The 21,415-nt window shown below is 36.5% G+C and overlaps 1 protein-coding gene across 11 annotated transcripts in view; it reads right to left on the reverse strand.

Moving 5' to 3' along the window:
- The window catches only part of LOC105381194 (protein pangolin, isoforms A/H/I/S), a 105,037-nt gene extending 92,066 nt beyond the window's left edge, over positions 1-12,971 (reverse strand). For all 11 annotated transcript variants that reach the window (XM_038110193.2, XM_038110197.2, XM_038110194.2 and 8 more), the window contains exon 1: positions 12,742-12,971. The gene's annotated coding sequence lies outside the window, so the exon portion shown is untranslated. The remainder of the gene's footprint in view (positions 1-12,741) is intronic.
- Positions 12,972-21,415: the final 8,444 nt, after the last annotated feature.

The following is a 21,415-nucleotide window of genomic DNA, read 5'->3' on the forward strand; positions in this document are numbered from 1 at the left end:
GAACTGACCCCTTAGCATGAATTTTCATCGTGAACGTGTGAATTCATCGAGTAATTTTGTATGAAAATATGAACAGCGCCCCTGGCGGTCGGTAGCAGAACTAAAATTTCCCTACAAAATTCATCGAGTAATTTCACGTCACGTACACGATGAAAATTCATGCTAAGGGGTCTGAACGCATAGATGCATACGTGTTTGGATAAAGAAGAAGAAATCCTGAATGTTTACTACAGTAATTGTAAATTTGTACACCTTCCTCATTTATTCTTAAATTCATTCCTCCACCCAAATCCAAAGGTTGCATGGAAGAGTTAAGAGTTCGCTTTCAGCGATAAGGCCGCCTATTGAGAAATTTGACCTGTACAAATGTTATTATTATTATTTGTGTTCTTGTTATTAATTAATAAAGTAGTATTCTATCCTATAGTTTTAGGTTCATGCATAGATGGATTTGCAAAAAGTGTCTGCCATGTAAGTATATAGTAACTAAATTTATCACATATTTTAGGTTAGTCTATTATGAGCTAAGCACAAAAAAATGATCTTAATCTAGGAACTAGGTATTGATTTTTAACAGCTATGCTATAATACCTTTATAGGCTATACATAACATAGGTAATGCAAAGTTGCAAGCACTAAAACTAATTTTAGTTCCTTGCATCCATTACAGACCTATATTAGTTACTTTGCTGTATCCTCCCCCAAGTGTTAAACCTGTATGACTGATGTCTAACATCTGTCACCGATATCCGCATGTAATAACGTGTGCGGTAGTTAAAATCTAACTTCTCAACTAGATTTTCTTGCGAGCTTTGCCTCGCTTTAAGAGGTTTTCTAATTCTTAAAACAATTTGATATTAAAAGTAGCCCATTGATGTATTACCACACCTGTACTACGTGTACTCAGTATGTATACGAAATTTGAAAAAAAAATATTTCCAGTCGGTTCCACGTTTAAGAGATCAAACTTCCATCAATATTTTTGCGTTAATAAATCCTAACTAATATTATAAATGCGAAAGTAACTGTGTCTGTCTGTCTGTCTGTCTTTCTGTCTGTCTGTCTGTCTGTTACTCTTTCACGCCAAAACTACTGAACGGATTTGAATGAAATTTTGTATACATATGGTCTAGACCCTGAGAAAGAACATAGGCTACTTTTTATCCCGGAATTCCCACGGGAAAATCCTTTTAAGGCGAAGCGAAGCTCGCGGGCACAGCTAGTATGTAATATTATCTTTGTTTCATTCTTTAAAACCAATTCTATGGGATTTCAGCAATATAAGCTGTATAAATAATGCAATATACCAATAACTATCATTAAAATCCTTGCATAAAATTGTCTGTAAAATGTTACGAGTATTCCGGTAAAGATAAGCTATTTGAGCACATGTGATCTAATGAGAACTAAAAGATCACAGGACACACCATTGTGTATTCTTCTGTCCTATACCCAAATACCCATGTCATGTTCAACTTTTGACATAATGAGTCATTTTCCGAGAAAGCGGGGATGGTTAGCAAATAAATCAATCTGTAACAATCCCGTCGTGACCTTTGTCCACAGTCCACAGCATGTGGTGTTGGCAAATGTGTCAGTGTGCGTAGACCGACTGACGAATCGAATTTCATCACGACTTATATGGACCTCTAAGGCTCTAATAGGTACTCAGAATGTAGAGTTTCAGTTTTTACACCATTTGAACAGTTTGCGAAAGCTAGGTGCGTTGTGCGATAGGTGCATTATGCGAAGGGTGCATTTTGCGATAAGTTAAGACGACTATTTGACTCCAAACACAACAGTAACAAAAAATATTTATCACATAAACCATTATAAATCAGCACTGCTAACTGATAGCCTTTCTCATATTAGATTATGGTGTGAAACCCGTTAGCCGCAATGAAATTCAGTGTCATACTCAGTAGCATTTCACCAGTGATTCCGGACAAGCGTTTAGTATCACATTACTGTCTCAACTACGGACACCTAGGGGTGATATTTGAGTTATTTACGGCCTGGCTTGTGAAGACATGGCCGGTGGGTGTAAGTCGGTCTTGGAGTCACCACATGCAAATAAGTAGCTAGAATTTGTTTAGATACTTACTTTAGACGCTGTGTTTTTTTTTTGTTATAAATGTATTCTATGTATAAGTAGAATGATCATAATTTTTTGTCAAGGTTACAACAGCTAAATTATATTATAGTTACCTACTTAATAATTCAAAGTTGCTTAGAAAGAAGGAACCTATAGTTTATGATTTTCTATGTATAGGAAGGAATGTGATTAAACTAACGGATTGTTATACATATACAAAGAAACTTACATACCACATAAAGAAAAAATATTGGCGAAAGAAAAATATAATATCTGAAAGAAGACACAAGGAACTATGTACCGAAGGAACCCTAATTTCTTAAGAAAACAGTAGCACACGAGCCTTGTATCGTGTGTCTCACCGGGTCACGTTTGTGGTGTCACTCGATCTTAGACTATAAGCATTGAGCCCATTAAAGCTTGAACCAGTCATTAAATCTGTTATTTTAGTCTCATATATTTCTAAACATAATTACCTACTAACATCCAAACCATGACTGAAATACTCTTTGTCTCCAAATATTGATTGGTACTGCGTTTGGGTATATAATTATCTAGTCTAAAGGTAAAGACAAGAAAATAATACCTTACACAGTTTATGGAATGCACTAAAAACGTAAAAACTTAGTTTGGTGAAAACATTCAGGACCACTTCGGGGCGTAAGACGGGAACTAGCCTGAGTGCAAGTGCACCTCTCTCTTTCTCTCTCTCAGCCTTCCATAGTCCACTGTTGGACATAGGCCTCTCCTAACGATCGCCACCCCAACGGTGACCCGCCATCTGCATCCAGCGGCTTCCCGCTACCTTCCGCAGATCATCAGTCCAACGGGTTGGGGGGCGAACGACACGCCGTTTGCCGACACGGGGTCTCCACTCCAGCGGTCGTCGGCGAAGACCCAAGTGCACCAAAACTACCAAATTAATGTTACTGCTAGAAGCTAAAGACATGGACGCATGCATCGGAAAATAATGCTGATAGTCCCGTCTCTTTCTAACCAATCCTGAGAGACAGAGACAGCAGCAGTGTAATCTTTACAAAGTCTTGTTAAGTGATTCAATCTCAATTAGCTTGTAGAACTAACATGAGCATCAGAACTTAGATAATTCATTAATTACATCTGTGTGAATTTTGAAAAAAATCATTAATTTAGATTTTTTCTAAAGTTTAAATAGGTACTAATATTTATGTTCAAATAAAAAAATAAGTAGGACACAAACGTAAAAATAAAATATTAAAAAAACGTATTTGCAGACAGTCAGTAAGTCATCGCTATTAAGAAATACATAAGTATAGAGACATCTATTAAAAGTGCGAGTCTATTCATTAGGCATCAGTCATTGCCTATTAAATCATTCTGAGGAAAATGATTTCATATTTTCTTTTAAGTTTCTCTCTTGGCCGAAAGCCAAAGATTCAGATTGTAAAATGGAGTATATAAATATGAAATTTATTTTAATGGATACTGAACCCGACGGTAGTTTTTCGACTAATAAACAGCTAACGAAAATCTATAAAAACTAATCAAATTAGTTTCACATTTCCGACTATCTTTTATGGAGTATCCAATAATCTATGTGACTTCAGATTATCATCGTTTCAAAAAAAACGTCAAACCTTAAACGACTCAGATATATCTTAATCTTACATAACAACGTATTAGTTTTTAGCTGTAATCTAATAAGCAGTTTATAAAAACCCCGTCTTGAAGGCGTGAGCGCCGTACCTATTTACAATAATTCATGACAGCCCACACGATAAATCTAACCGAACGCCGTATTTACATAGCTAAGTGTGCGCTTTCAATAGCAACGATTTAATTATACAAAGTTCGCGGTCATGCGCACGCTATCAGAGGGGCTACTCTGACTTGTAGAAATATTATAAACGAACGAGAACTGGTGGACATGGTGGTTGCGGAGACTGGAGAGCAGACGAAACTTAGTTTTTGAAAGCAGTATATCAATCTATGGGGTATAATTCGAATAAGGGTGGTTTTTGTTTGTATCAGATGTCTTTCCCCGTGGAATAGGATATAGTGTTATACCAGGGTTAATATAGGTATCGCAATCATATTGTAATATGACGGCTTACATCCGTAATTTTTCGACGTAATTAAGTAGTCCGTTGTTCGCAATTCATTTCACAAATCACGCACATTCATGTATCTTATAGGTGTACTCGTTCGTATGTATGATTTAAGTACAGTAGAAGTTTATTTATTAATACTCTTGCATTGATACTTAATAATACAATGTTACATATTGGTTGTTTTCCTTAATATATTTATACTTAATCATTTTATCGTTACATGATCGAATAAAACTACTGTTATTTCTAAGTAGATAGGTATTAAAAGACGAGAATGTACCCTTTCCCGATATTTATACAACGTTTACATTTATCTTTCATTTCATCGCATAAAATGCTATTACCACGACATAAATACATATCTGATCGTCACGCAAACATCTATCATGTTGAAACCATCAGCTCTGAACTACTACCATCGATATGGAGCCAGTAATAAATATTATACCAATATTCAGCGTCGTAAGGAATTAGGTACACACTTGTACAGAAGAAGTTGTATATTGCTGGAGTGCTTCGTATGGTCTAAAATTAAGGAAATAATATACTAGTTTAGGTCATACGTTATGATCTAAGTCTTGTCTAAGCAGTAAAACCAGCACATCATAATAATAACATGATGACTTAAAATAAACAGCAAAAAAACAATATTTTCGCCCGGCGATGTACTAGGCGCCCAGACGTATTGCGGAGGTGAAAAAACACCGCCTACCGGCAACGGGCATTCGCCACACTTGTTACCGGCACCGCCCATCGCTCGCTCCACTGGGTGGCCAGCGAGGGTGGAAACGAATAAACGAACCCTGATTTTGTCTATGACCACTCTCTATTTATGCCGAGTGTTGTCTCTGGTTTCTTTGCGTTCGAAATTTGGATATGGAATATTCGAATCTATTTAGGTATGTGTAGCGTAAATATCGAATCAAAGTATAAAACGGCTATAACGGTAACGTTTAACACGTTTTAAAGAGTATTATAAAACTTTCAACGCGCAAAGTAAACTAAAACAGACGTGGTGTAATTTACTGCAGAATCTCATAAGGCTACTTGGTATATTTTAAGAGGTGTTACCAAAATCCCAAACATGAGAAAATGAACGAGTGCGATTATCGTCGGCCAGAACAAGACAGGATAAATGTAAGACTTAATTGCAAAGGAAGACTGTAATTCTTTTAATACCTTGCTTAACTAGCGAGGCTGTTTAAAACTAGTATCCATTTCATACAGAACACGACTTAAAGACCATAGACTTTTTTCTACACTTGTTAAACGAACGACTTATAATCGGATGGCGCCACGTTTGAATCACGTCATCGAGCTATAAAAACGTTTTTAAAAACTATAATAATTATGTGGTCTCGCCATTAGTTCAGCACGTATTGACAGACAGTTGGCATGTGATTTTTTTTAACTTTCAGCGGTTCATATCCGGTCTAAAAACGAATATGTGAGTAATATACAATATGTTATATTTTTTGCAACATATTCAATTATTCATATATTATGGCTTTAATTTCGTAGAAGTTTGTAGAATAATCTTAAAATGTATATTGTAAAATATAAATAAAAGGACATCTGAAATAAATGAGGATATAGATGAGGAGACATTCTGTATTCAGTGTGTAGTCTCTAAGCCAGCCTAATAATATAATGCCTCGAAGGTGATCACCAAAAGGCAATAAACGATAATAAATCCTGTTTTACTATTTTCGGAAACGTAAACTAGACGACTGAGAACAAAGGGTTCTTTTACATAAATATTTATTTTATGGTCACTCCCGAAACAATGGTAGCTGGCCATTTCGATGTTGTTTTTTTTTTGTTTTTTTAATAGCCTGTCCGTTATAGTTTGGCTCAGGTATGACTAGGGATAGAAAGAATTTGGGACCGACATTCTAAACTTAATGTAACGGGTTTCACGATCTGGGATACTTTTAAATTTCCCCCAAATTATTGTCACGAATATGAATATTTATTCTTTATTACGTACAAAATAGGAGATTAATATGGCTCTGTGTGAATACGAATTCGTACTTGCCATGAAACTATAATTATTTACCACACTAACCTCGCACATTTATGACTTATTTAGATTACTACAGATAAATAATTACCTATCTACAACCAAATCATAAATATTCAAATTGGTATTTGCACAAATTAAATGACATCGATGGTAATCCTAATCAACTTCAGTATGGCATGTTGTAATTTAATAATAAAATGACAAAACCAAAGGACAGTCGGTATTTAGATAGATAGATAAAGTGTTTATTTGAAATATTTGAACAAATTACTAGTAAAGAAGAGATACCTACATAAGTAGCTCTTATAACAAGGTAGTCTTTCCTACCAGGCTATGACATAAATCAGATTTTAAGTACTTAATAAGTAAGTAATATTTTGATTTCATTTTACAAAATGTCTTGAATGAAAGTAAGGGAACTCCTCTGCGCTCACATCAGCGATACGCAGATATTCCCTCCTACTATCAACTTTCGACGAAAACAGTTTATCACCGAAAACCAGATATCATTCACAACTCTACCACCTATGAATAATCGGCAAGAAAACTGGACTCCCGCCAATTCACACCACATTTGTTAGCAGCCTATTTAAACCCAGTAGCAACGCCAATTATGGACCTCATCGCGTCGTAGCCCCCTACCACGAGACCCCAAGAATCCCACACCCATTAACATGACAAAATTTAAACGCACCCAAGAAACGCGGCTTGAAATTCTGACACGCGCGTCTCGAATTTGGTCAGGTTGTAAACCTGTCGCTTCTGTAATTTGTACGCGATTATAAGGCTACCAAGTTGAAGGGGCTCCAGTGTCTTGGCACTTCTGGGGTTGAGAGAGCTTCTCGATTGCGCCGGGTTGCCGGCTCGGTGCCCGGGTTTGCCTTCGTGGTACGAGAGGCACGGAACCGGTTCCATACAGCCAGGAGATGCGTGAGCTTGTTGAGAAGCAGATTATTATTATTATGTATTCGGTGTAAAGGCTCGGAATTTGGAGGGTTGTCGGCGCCCACGCAATCGTTTTCGTTTTGAGTTATACCACACGGAGGTTTGGCTTGTTTGTTGCTCTCGAATGACGTTTAGACGCTTCTGTTCCAAGCTGACTGGAAATTGGTGGGAAATGGAGTCGGATCGGTTTCTAAACTGGCTGCGGGTTCAAGGTTGTATTTGGATCGCATTCGTTTCGTTACACGCGTGTATTTGAACTTGTGTAACTTGAAAACCCGAATTGTTACAAGTTATTAATTCGCATGCCAGCGAATTCTCAAGCGACGCAAAAAATGCCCATTTGCAAAGTTGGGTTTCGCAACTTGTATCGTATTTCGTTCCCAGAAGTTGATTATTGACACAATAAAGTCGCAGGTGAGAGCGGATTGTAATTATTGTCAGCCGGCGCGTCGTGTGCACTTACGCACTTTGATAATTATTGTATTTATCTTCAATGTCGGAGTACAGTGCGTGGACCGTTAACTTTGTCTTGTTTCACAGTATGGCCACACCTCGTCATGTCATAAAAGCTATAAATGGCTATAATATTGGGTTGAGTTGAGAGTTGTAAGAGAAATTAATTGATGTTATTTTACTTCCTTCGGTATTTTTTTTGGATTTTGTGAATGTGATAGTAATTAATTAAACGAAATCACATCATATTTAATAATATTTTTATGCCTCGCTCAAAGAATTTGCACTGCAGAAGGTAAATACACTCACGGGCAATGAAATAGTTCATTTGGTAACCACCAAACTCTCTTCTCACTAGCACTTTTTCATTGACCGTGAGTGTACAATATACATGTACACATAGTACAGTTTCATTTCATTTTCAACAGTTTAATTTAAAGTGGACACTTAATCAGATAACAGATGATATAAATTATTTACTGTAATAGTAACATAAAAGTATAAAGTAATGTAATAATATTATAATATAACAGTATAATTCGAGAAAATTACAAAAATTCACCACGACATGACTCATTTGTAATTATCTACTGGTGCAGACAAAAAATACGACTATTCTCAAATGTCATCGGAGGAATCGATCATGGCATAGTTAACTTTAGTAATTTATTAATTAGAGTTTTCACTTTCACAGAGTGGCAGAAATAAACTTTAACCTAATATCGAACTTAAATATATTGCTGCCCTGCTTTAACAGTATACGTCGGGAAGAGACATATCTTGTACTTTACATTAAAGTTCATTTCTGAAACTCAGCTTTAGATAGATAGATTTATTTGTACACCAAGAAATAACTATCAATTTTACATAGACACTTAACTAGGGTACAAAAGGCGGTCTTATCGCTTATAGCGATCTCTTCCAAACAACCTTTGTATGGATGGACTAGAGATATAAAAGGGGTACAGTGTAGGTACTTACTCAAGGAATATAGTTTAATTTAAGTACCTAAGTATTTATTAGAGTTTAAGGCTCAGTTTCACATTTGAGTAAATCTACCTAAGCATGAACTTAAGACCTTCTCAATGACAGTTCAGCCAATCACAGCCCTGCATTCCATACTCAAACTCTACTTATTTTGACATTCTCAAATGTGAAACTGACAGTAAGTCGCATAACAATATGTATGCCTCATGTCATGTCGCATGACTACGTCATCACCGCCGCAGTTCTGACGAGAATAGGACCCTTGGCTGACTTTCGAGTATTTTTTGCCTACTTTTTTTGCGAACTGTAAATAGTCAGTGTCATTTCCTAGAACTGCTCATTGCGACGTCCGATCGTTGAAATTTATTGCTCTATGCTTGAAAGGAGCTGAGCATTGCAAGTTTTAATTGTAATATTAGAAATTATAATTTTTGATTAATGCTTAAGTACGGTATTTTATAAATTCTTACACGTGATGTTAATATAATTATATGTTGTAATGTGCGTTCGCACTTCTCACTTATTAACAAAAATTACATGCAACGTGTAAATTTCATCAATTGACACAGGCAAAGCCCGCCATTTTACTACTCGCTTCCTATCGCCATCATATTATATGTGCGATGTTTACGAAGACAGCTAATAAACTGACTAATGAAACGTTTAGACACTAAACTATTCAAGAATGGGATTTGGATGAAATTCGGTTACTTCTGGTAGTATTCTTGTAAAAATGGTTAGTAATGTGATAATGTCTATTAATGTTAGTATTTTCCAATTTAGATATACCGATAAAAAAAAGTATGTAGGTACTTACCTCGGTAATTTCATTATTAACAATAATTTTTTTTTGAGATTAAACCTACTTAGAGGGCGACTAGTCAAAGCAAATGTATTTTTAATTCTCAGCACAGAACAGCCATGGGTAAGAATTAACATCAGCCCGAATCCTAGCCTGTAAGCTACCGAGTTGTATAGACTACTATAGACATGCGCGTTTATAAAGCACGCTATAAAATCGCAGAAAGTCGAGAATGTTAATGCGATCGTGTAGTATTTAAGTGCGCGAGTTGAATTCTGAACGCACCCTGGGACGATATATTATTATACTAGCTGTTCCCGCGTGCTTCGCTTCGCCTTAAAAAGTTTTCCCGTGGGAATTCCGGGATAAAAAGTAGCCTATGTTCTTTCTCAGGGTCTAGACCATATGTATAACAAATTTTATTCAAATCCGTCCAATAGTTTTGGCGTGAAAGAGTAACAGACAGACAGACACACACTTTCGCACAGTTACTTTCGCATTTATAATATTAGTTAGGAAGGATTTCGAATGTTGCGATCAAAACACGAGAATGTATTTTGTTACATTACAACTTACAACAATCTAACTTTGTAAAGTAATTAAGCTTGTTTACGTACTGATAAAATACCTACATCGTACCTATACTTTGTAAAATAAAGCCAGAGTCTCTGGGTAGTCATTTAAACAACATAAAGTACAGTTGTTTTGAAAAAGGTGACTGCAAACTTTTATGGCCTACCATTCCATAAAAATTCAATATTCATAAAGTTTTTAATTCATAATTTTAATGGAAGCAATAAAAACATTATGCATTACAATTACAACATAATTTTTATTTATGAATTTTTCATCAATGTCAAGTACAGTCAAATGCAACAGAGAATCACCTGCGAAACGGAAAGAAAAATTAACGAAAGACGCAAAGTATGGAGCACAGACGCGTAAAAAAGTGGTTTAATCATTTATTGTAATTAGATCGCAGTGTAGTACTCACGTAGCGTAGGAAATACGATAATATGAATAATTCATTCGAGATAATGACCAAAATAAGACGATTGTTCCATTCCGAGAAGCGACCGTTCTTGCAGTTTGGAGAATATCAAGTTCGCAGGTTTTTTTTCGCATTTTGCTTATTCCGTTTGCGAAAAGAATCGGGCCCGTGTTATCCGGCTGGATTTATTATATCGATCGTTTGTTTTCGACTTGAGATTCCTCTATAAACTCGGATAAAAAAGTTCATCATAATAATTCAACATTCCTTCCAAAAAAAAACGGGTGAATAACTTAGGCACGTGATTTAGCAACTATGTATTAGATTTTTGTTATGCATTACGTCAAAAATAAGGCATTTATAATGAATTAACTACACTACTTCTCGTATTCGCTACAAAATTACAAATCTCACTGCTCAATGAATTTAAAATAAATTAAACAGCGATGTCAAAAGCGAGCAAAAAAAGTTTCCTATAATTTTATGACACAACATGAAATTTATTAAGGTCATCCCAACTTCTTATGATGCAGGTGCGATGGCACACATTGGTTTTGTCTTTGTAATTTATTTGGGTTCCATTGGAAATGAATGACAAAAAAACTTAATGCCATCGTAATTATGAATGTAGGACGTCATACAAAATAGCTGTTTTTACAAGGAAATTTGTTACCTATTTTGGATAGTTAATTAGTTGTAACGGTCTATACTCTATCAACTTAATAAAGGCCTCCTAGAATAAATTTATAGAGTTTAGGAAACCTATTTATAAATTATAACACATATTTTTTCGCATGCATAATTCCCGTTATTTTATGTATTTGCTTCAATTTAACTTAAAACTGCAGCTGAGATTGACAATAGGTAATAGTATATGTATTTGTATAGATATGAGTATGAATCTGCTGCCCACATGGCGGCGCCCGACGGCGGCGGGGGTGGGGTGCGTCAGAGGGGGCGGGGAATTACTTGTACATGTACTTTTACAGCAAATCCATCTCGCTAGCAATTCCTATGCATAGCTAATTTTCACACTGGTATCATTATTCATTAATGTGGCAATAAAATTTATAATTGTTCTGTAATAGTTTTTTTTAATGAAGTGCAATGCAACCTCTTTAGGAAGATAATTAAATAAACGCTGGTACCTAGGCAGTCTAGAGTCCATGGTTCCATGACGTTGTTTTATAGGATTCTTATCTTTTATGGCGTTGGCTGAGGTGAATAATGTTAAAACGAGAAAATTAATATTTTCCTTTATGGCGTAGGGCCAGATTATTATGCTTTTGCTTGCAAAAGGTTATTAAGTTTTAGATTGTTTTAGCGCAGTCGTAAAATGTGTTGATAGGTATTTTAAAGTACTTATGGGGAGATACATCCAGGATAGTTGAGTAAGTACCTTCGTAGGTGGGTACAGTCAGGTTTATAAGAAAACTACATAGGTTACTTATCTACATCATTATATTATAACATGTACAATGTCAAATTTGCAAATCGCCTACGTATATTCATTCATTGAAACATTGATAGTGTATGACACGGTAGGTTCCTAAACTTATAAACACCTTTGAAGCTGACCGTACAAAAGTACATACATAGGTACATCAAGCCTAGTTAGGGTACCTATGAATGAATACCCTGTTCTGTTTCCCAGAAGGGGTAGTAAAATTCAAGGATCTAGGTACTAGGTAGGGAGGGACTAGATACTTACCTATAACCTACCATTTCTATTAATACTGTAACACATTGCTGTTGCTGTCCAAGATTTCCTATTTCCTCTAAATACGCACTAAGTCGATGGGTAGGTATTCAGGAAAGTAACTAGGTACTTATCCAAGTATGAGTACCTTCATAATCTGAACACCTGTAAGTAAATGTAAGTGTTCTTATCAATAACAAATTGATTACATCGCATCGTCTGTAATCGTTACCTAACATCGGTTTTAGGTTATGCACTATCTATGCGAGTTCCGTCCACAAATCTTGGCCACACGCAAACGTCAAAATTGGTAACAAAGTTCACAGGCGATCACTCAAGCGGGCTTGATAACGAATTAATTACATTATAAATTAGTCGACACCACGACACACTTCCGAACCTCTGATAGTGAGCAGACTTGGCGCCAGACCATCTTATTTACATCACGGTTTCCGTTCCAATCAAAACTTTACGGCCATAATTCGATGGTACCTACGACGACGAAGCCGGTTGCTGGCCGGCGCTTCCACAGTTCAACACCCAAACTGTCAAACGATTACAAAAATAACACTTGACAGGTACTGGTAGCGAAATTGCGGGCCAGCGACCCCTTTTAAACACTGATGGGCCATAATTAATCGGTCGGCACATACCTAAACTCAACTGGCATGATCACCGCGGTCCAGGCCGCGATCCCACTCCAAAATGCACGTTCCAAAACCCACTTTAGTTAGCACATCACGCACGGTACCTTCAGGTTATCACACAAATAGTTGCACACGCGTTTGATGCGATTCACTTGACATGTTTTGTTTATCGCCGGCGGAATTTTTGGTTTGCGAGAGCGTCGACGTGCCGCGCTCGGTCGTCCCGCATCAACTGCACACAGTAGTCCTGTGTCGGTCACGAGTGATAGAATCACTTTAATCCAATCACCAACAACGCGAGCGTGATCGTATCGCTAAAATTTCAAAGACTCGATCGCCAGAGACCAGCGCCTACACAAACAGAATCCCCGTGCTCACGCGACGACCGGTGACCGGCGAGTGTGTGTGCGGGTGCCGGGTGGCGGGTGCCGCGGTGACAGAACACCCACCCCGCGACCCGCGATCGAGTAACCCAATTAAAAACATAGACAAAATGGGGTTTTAATGGATTAAAAATAAGAATCAATTTTAATTGATGAAATTTTTGCGTGATGTTATGTTACGAGTATTTTTTAAAATGGGTAATCTGGGCTATGGAAATTTTCTTTGTTCCAACGGTTCAAACAAAAAACTTCAGTGTTTTCCAAAATACAACAATGATTTAAACCTGACAACAAAAAAAAATAATGATGTCTGTGGTCGCAAAACGCATTTAGCGTAAGTCGCGAAACCTAATTAGGTTTTATTTCCATAGAAATAGATGTTACTTTGCGGAATTTTTGTTTTTTCTATTCGCCTGTCTGATTCGATTAAACGATCAGGTGCTCACGATCCAATCGCGGCGCCCGTGGCTCGCGATCCACGTCTGTCACGAAAAATAATCGACCGACACAGGTCTAGCACACAGCGAAGCGCGCGAGCGAGGCGCACACCGCCGCGGCCCACGCACACCGACGCAAAGACCCGTGTACACACGTAGGGTTGCGTTCGTAAAAAACGAATGATTGGTATGCAGACGTTCGGTTCGAAGCCGGGACTTGCTTGACGCTGTTTTCGTCTGCGGCTGAAAGTGTTCCCAGAATCTTGGACGGGTTTACCGCATAAAAACTGCACAAATGATTGACAGTCAAATTAAACGTAAAGTTGTTAATTACATCATCAAAGCCCGTAACTTCTTGCTTGTTTAGTCACGAGTTTTGATATCGGTAACTTGGTATAAAATATGAAGTTTTACCTACTGTTTTACAGATTCAAGGCAAAAATTTACTAAGTTCTTACTAAAATCATTTATAAGTTTACTATGTTACGTAGGACTTTGGAGGTCATATTTTAGACTTCGAAAAGCCTAGACAAACCTTTTTAACTTAAAAGATATTATCCATGATAGGTATATTTTTTTTATGTAAGTCCGGAACTTTGATGACCTGTTTATTAGTTACAAATGCCTAATTATTAACAGCCCCGTTTAGAAAGCTATGTGGTTATATTATAGTAACTTGAGGATAACCAACCATTTAAGTCATACTTACTCCAATTAAAAATAATTATTTAAAAAAATATGAATGTTATACCTACTTAAATGAGTGCAGCATTGTCATTTTGTCAACTCGTGCACTTGTTTAGGCGTTAGAAACAAGTTTCAATTAATTAATCAGCTCAGTCATGTACTTAATACATACACCGACGACCGAATGGCGAAGTGGTTAGTGACCTTGACTACTGAGCCGAAGGTCCCGGGTTCGATTCCCGGCTGGGGAAACAAATGTCTGTGTTTAAAGACAGATATTTGTACTCGGGTCTTGGGTGTTGATATTTATATTTAGTATGTATCTATCTATGTATTTGTGTAGATATATCAGCTGTCCGACACTCATAACACAGTTTCTGCCTAGCTTGGGGTCGGATGGCCGTGTGTGAGATGTCCCCACATATTATTATTATTATATTTGTAGTTTTTTGTTCCCCCTCTGTTGAGGTTGAGGGGTACGTTTTATAACCAGATCACGTGGGCCTTAGCCAAACGTAACCGGATCGGTGATGCAGGATGATGAGGTCAGGAATTTCCTTGTGATGCGGCAGGTCTGGTGTTCAGGATTATGGCTTTTTGTAGAAGGTGGATTGTGTAGAGTGGAGTGTTCAATATTTCTAAGCTATTTTTAAGGGTTTTGGGTATGATTCCTGTTGAAGACAAGACTATGGGGACTATATGTACTGCATGTACTTTCCATTGATTTTTGACTTCTATTGCAAGTTCTTTATATTTACTGAGTTTCTCAGATATGGTCTTCTGTATGTTGTGACTATTTGGTATGGCTATATCTATGAGGAATACTGTGTTGTTATTTTTATCATGTAATGTGTTATTATTATTATATTATACACTCACGGGCAAAGAAACTGTTTCACTTACAAAATACGGACACCAAAAAATTCATTTTTTACAGCATTTAACAGGAAATTTAACCAAAGTCTTTAAATTTTTTGTTTGTAATATTTCGATCTTGAATGGTGCACATTCAATTATACTTAAATATTGCAGACGGTGTCATTAAGTTAGTTTTTTCGGTTTAGGAATAATTTCGTGTTTTCTTACTGGAACTTTTTCATTGCCCGTGAGTGTAATAATTAAGAAGTAGTACTTCGCCGTTGAATTTTTCATATAGTAGGTACCTAGGTAATATTTAAACCTTAAATATTCATTTGGACAACTAGCCCAGAACCGGATAACGCTGAACTGAATATTTTTCAAGTACAAATCTGAATACTGAAGATTACTTAAAGTTCCCGTTTTACCTCTTTATTCATAATGTAAAATTAATATGTATATTACGTAGATCTTGGTACATTTAACGCCCCATCTACATAAAGCCAGCACTGTGGACAAATTTACCGTAAAATCCAGCAAATTACTGCCCGCATGGCAACACCAAAGACAAAAGAACGACAGTCAGCGAACCTTGAGTGGGCAGCGATATGCTCCGAGCTGCGCCCGAGTCAACGCCATGTTGCTGCGAGAGCGGGACAACGCAATACAAATATACCGCCCTCTCGCTTGCACGCTTGTTAGCGTTAATGCGTGCGCCTGTGTTTCACAGACTTATCTCGCGAACCGTATTAACTTACGATAAGGTGGATTTTAGCGTGATTTAATTCGGAATAAGTTGGTAAGTTCATGTTGGTAACTATACTCGTCAGCAAGTATCAAACGCACACATACGCAGGCATTGTTATCTACACAAAATTTATAACAAGCAAGTCCGATTTTTGTCTGAGTCGTGGACACTCCTAAATTCTTTGCGGAAGGATTTGAGGGTTCTCTGGAGAGACCATAGGAATGGGCAAAGATATTCTATTTAATAGACTATGATGACTTATGAGATAACAACAGGTTATTTAAAAATAGATTGATTAAAATTTAATCCTATTTAAAAATAAGTATAAGTACTTCATTAAGTATTACTTACCTACTTATATACTCTATACCTACTTCAGTATGGTAAGTTGGTAACTTACCTTTATGTAAGTAACTAAGTACTTACTTACACTTTTCGACAGCTTACTATGTTATGTTTATCTACGTCTAGATCTAGACCTCAATGTAGGGACAGCTGCCACCACCACCACCTCCTACTAATACATACTTTGTAAAATATAACATGAACCATATCAAATCCATTCGTAACCATTTCGGGCACATTATTTGGCAACATAACCATATCACCTCCGGAACCACACAAAAATTAAAACGATTTTTTTTACTCTTGAACTCCGTTTTAATCCGACTGCATCGCCTGAGGCAGTTCAAAATTATACTGCCGGTCAACAGTTTGTTTAGCGCAGTTTTTGAATGGGACCAACACATGTGTAGAACTGCAGACCTTTACACACAGTCACAAACCTTAAACCAACCACCTTAACAGTACCTCAAGTTACTTAGTACACATACTTACAGTAGAGCTCTAATCTAGCTAACCTATGTGTCTGCTATCTACTTATACATACTTTACCACAGATTCTTTAAAAGTCATAAGTTCCTACAGCCAAACGAGATTTCATGATGTACTTAATGAATGTTACCTTATTACCTACCTACCTATACCTACACACATACCTACCTATTAAAAGATATATAGGTACTTACTTACTTACTGCTCTAAAATAACTAAGTAGGTACTTACCTAATTAAATAATTTACATTAAGTGCGTAAGTAAGCCTTACGTGACCTATGAATCCCATGATAGGACCATTGGTTCGAGGTTGGACATTAAAATGTGTACCCAAGTCCTTAAATGCAACATTACCCTCCCTCGCCCCTCCCTAGCCCTCATGACAGACTCTGAAGAATATCAACTTCGCTGGTCCACGCCAATCGAAGTCCTTTAGAGCCGTCTCCACAAGCGAGGATCAGGGGAGGATATAAAAAAAATATCGATGTGTTGAGACATCTTCTATGAGAGTTATTGGGTTAATATGATATCGTCACGATACTCACGATGTCCTCGTCTGAGGAGACGACCCTTTTCATCATCATCTTCACAACCCATCACGTCCCCACTGCTGGAGCCCGGGGCTCCTTCCAATGAAGGAAAGGTTTTAGGCCTAGTCCACCACGCTGGCCTAATGGGTGTTGGTGGACCCCGTCGCTGACCGTGAATAGATTGCTTCATAGTGAGGTGAGATAGGTTGAGTCTGGCTGATCATAGGAGTCATAGGTATTTCTTTAATCTGCGGGACTCTTTTATTATATTTAGTGCCTATTTCTCCATAGTCTGTTAGAGCATAACCAGGGAGTAGTGGTTGACTTTTGACACATCTGTCATGAATTTTATATGGAGATATCGTTTGATTTATAAACCAATCCCTGTCGCTTAGATAACCGACTGTGGAGAAATTGGCACTTAACGAAATAAAGTCGTGGTTAGCGATAATTCGTTGACAGACAGTAGAAAGTCATAGATAAGATAGTCCTTAGACGATAAGTACCTACCTACCTACAACATATCCTACGAAGATGAAAGTTAGGTACCTATTCCAGATGATTCCGCGATAATAGTTTTTAGCTTCGTTTTGCTTAAAATGTTGCTCTTGTAAATTTCGTGAAGTTAGATTACTTACCAGTTATCACAATGGAATGGGACATTCTAGGGGAGACATTTTCTACTCGGCCATCCCTCAAAATCTGAAGAAAAGATCTAGGTCTCCAACCAGTGCACCTTGCTTGTGATGACACTTAGGTATTGGACACTGACGTTGACTGTTGGACTACTGGTCTGTGGGTAGCCCAGCGGTGGTACCTACTAGTGATGTAACGAATGTGTGTTTTTGGACATTCGCGAATGCGAATGCGAATGCGAATATCTGATATCGATATTCGCGAATGCGAATGCGAATGCGAATATTCAGTTTGTGTTCAAATTTGACGTCATTTGTATGGTTTCGTGGCAGTCTTGTTCTGACGAGGTACGTTCCGTTCTAGGCGCATTCCGAATGAGACTAGCCAATACTAGTCGCAGTTTTTTTTAAGTAGTTAAACTTTATTTAGCTCCGTAACTGTTACGACACATTGCGACTGTGTGCGGTTTCTGAGGGCGACTTACACGAAAAATTTAAACGTAAGGTACGTGCGCCTTGTAAGGCCCATTTTTGCAATAATTAAATAATTAAAAAAATTAAAACAATGTAAGAAAATAAACTGGATTACTATATTCTCCATTTATTTTTAAATATTAATCAACAAATAAATCATCAGATTAAATCTAGCTTTTTTACGGAAACAATCATTTTCAAAAACCTCTAATGTGGGCCTTCTTAGGAACATAGGCACTTATCATGGCCCGATATTAATCAGAACAAAAACCATGTTTTTACGTAAAACTTAAACAAAAATATGAGCTTCTTTGTTAATTAATCAATTACTATCGATTTTTTGGGCGTTAATAGTACGGTGGCTTAGCAAAACTAAATCTAAATTCAATACAAAAGTCTGTAATGATATTAAAATAATAAAAATGTTTTTCTGTTATTCTAACAATTATTTAGAGTGAAAAACAATGCTTCAATTTTTGGTGGGCTTTATTAGGTATATAAAAAAATATTTTTGAATTTTTGATTATTTTATAAGTATTTAAACTGGAAAGTAGGTACTTAAGAGACCGTAACTACGCTTAAAGTTTAGTTTCAGTGTTTGAATATAACATAATAATAAAAAATATAGCCGAAAGATCTATCTTTCATGTTCCAAAGAAACTATGATATTGTATAGTCCTAAGGCCCGGGCCATCTTGGTAACGCGTGTGGTGGGCCTTCATATGAACTTTTCACGGTGACAAAACCTAATGAAATTAATTGAAAAACAAAAAAGAATACAAACAACGCTTAGCTTCTTCAGAATGCCCTTGAACCTACGAAAGTCTGTATCGAAAAAAAAACGATAATAGTTTGTTATTTTAAAGAAATGCTACTAAAAAGTTTGTAAACATTAGGTTGTAAATCGTAGGCCATTTTTTCTATGGCACTAACCAAACATCAGAACGAAATTTCAACTTATCCGGGCGTTTAGAAGATTTAAATTTTGTAAGTGGGCCATTTTAGGAATAGGGCCATCTTTGGCGCACGTACCTACCTTATTTAAATCTATGGCTGTCTTGCTGTGACACTATATTGTGAAAATACGCTTTTTGATTGCTTAAAGAAGCTATTTATGTTTAAGTCTTATGAAACTATTAACTACCTATATCTAAAGTTTCATTTTCCAAAGTAAATAAATATGATAAAGTAAGACTGTTAATTTGATTAAGAGAGTGACTTGGAATAAAAAAGTTACTTATCGACGAATGGATTTTGACTTTGGTAACCTTTGTTAACCATTATTTTCAAACAGTTTTTTCTAAAAAGTACCTACTGATATTCGCAAAACATTCGCACCAAATTTTGCGAATGCGAATGCGAATGCGAATATCCAAAAAAGTGCGAATATTCGCGAATGCGAATGCGAATGCGAATATTCGTTACATCACTAGTACCTACCTAGATACTTACACAACTAGGATCTAGTTTTAATATTACTTTTCTTATTCGCTAATATTGAATTAGCATTCTGTATAGGTATTTTAATATGCAAGTGTAAGATCTAGGGATGAGAATCCAACTCATCTCATTAGCTGAAAGTTGGTTTCCACTTTCCATAGCTATTGTAGACTGGCACTTTTAAGAACTGCTACCGCCATCTATATTTTAACTTAGAAATTAGTTTCAACTTTTGTTTTTACCGCTATCTTGCGAATTTTTTCAACAACGGTAACTGAATTGGGTAGGTCGTACGGGTAGATAAGTCGTAGTTATAAGATAAGACAATAGATGGCGTGCACATACTTTTATTTATTAAAAATTTGTACTGCTATCTTGTGGATTTTGAAAATAACGGATGCACAATTAGCTAGTTCGTACGGGTAGATTAGTCGTAGTAATAAGATGACACAATAGATGGCGTGCACACACTATTATTTCTTAAATTTATTAACGCCATCTTGCGGATTTTACAAGAAACGGTTTCACACTATTCACAAGTCGTACGAGTTTAATAGTCGTAGTAGTAAATAGACGCAATAGATGGCGTGCACATAATACAGTATTTTACTATACTGTATTCGAAAACATTATAATTACGAGTATTATTGAGTGCTTGGGTACTTAATAAAGTAGATTTAATAGAAAATTACACCACATAAGTTCAACTACCCAAATACTTTAATCCACGTGGTGGTATCACGGCAATATCCCTGAAACTAATTAGATTAACAATCAATTCAGCGTTCGAAAGACAGTTTATCGCCAACATTTTGTCTGTAACATCGTACAATTTTTTTATTAGACCATGAAGTCGTTTTTGAATGTGCCTGTTATAGTTTATTTTATATCTCTAATGGGATTTGTGAAACAAGGTGAGATTATATTTTAGTTACTTATAAATATTTACTATAAGATGGATATCAACTTTCTACGGTTCTACCTTGCCTAGGAGCTAATTTTCTTCTAGTCTATATTGAAATTTTGTATAGAACTCTGATACATATTTACTTTCGTGCTTACATTAAATTTGTGAATTAAATTCAGATAACCAAGAAACAGTAGAAAGAGATTTCAGTAGATGTGGTCGCTGTGAAAAATACTTATTGTACAACCAGTCACCACAAGGAATTATCCCGCTATCCAAAGCAGTTCCTCTGTCTATTCGATATGGTTAGTGGGCGTTCGCTTCTTGAGAACCTTTCATTTACATATAGGGGTCTATTTATGTACAGGGGTACTTACTTACATAGAAATAGCTATCTCCATTGACATATAATATACATGACATGTATGCTATCTCGCAAAATTTACAGTGAATTGTGAGACTACAATTATGTATGTTGGTCTATCAATTGGTCTTAGTACATAATACATAATGAAAATTACATGTAGTCATTCGCATTTTTTAGATATCTCATACAAAGTTCGGTGCCTTCCATAATGTAGAATTCAGTTTGTGAGATTGAAAAAACTTATTTTCAATATGATCACATAGATTTGATTTCAGGAGCACATTTCCATTAGAGATACTTATACCATTAAAACCCTTAATTTTCCCTAAAAACTACGAAAATCCCTTGAAATAGTGACTCAGCAGCTACCCGTAAGTAG

Source organism: Plutella xylostella, chromosome 27 (genome assembly GCF_932276165.1).
Source record: "Plutella xylostella chromosome 27, ilPluXylo3.1, whole genome shotgun sequence".
Lineage (NCBI taxonomy): Eukaryota > Metazoa > Arthropoda > Insecta > Lepidoptera > Plutellidae > Plutella > Plutella xylostella.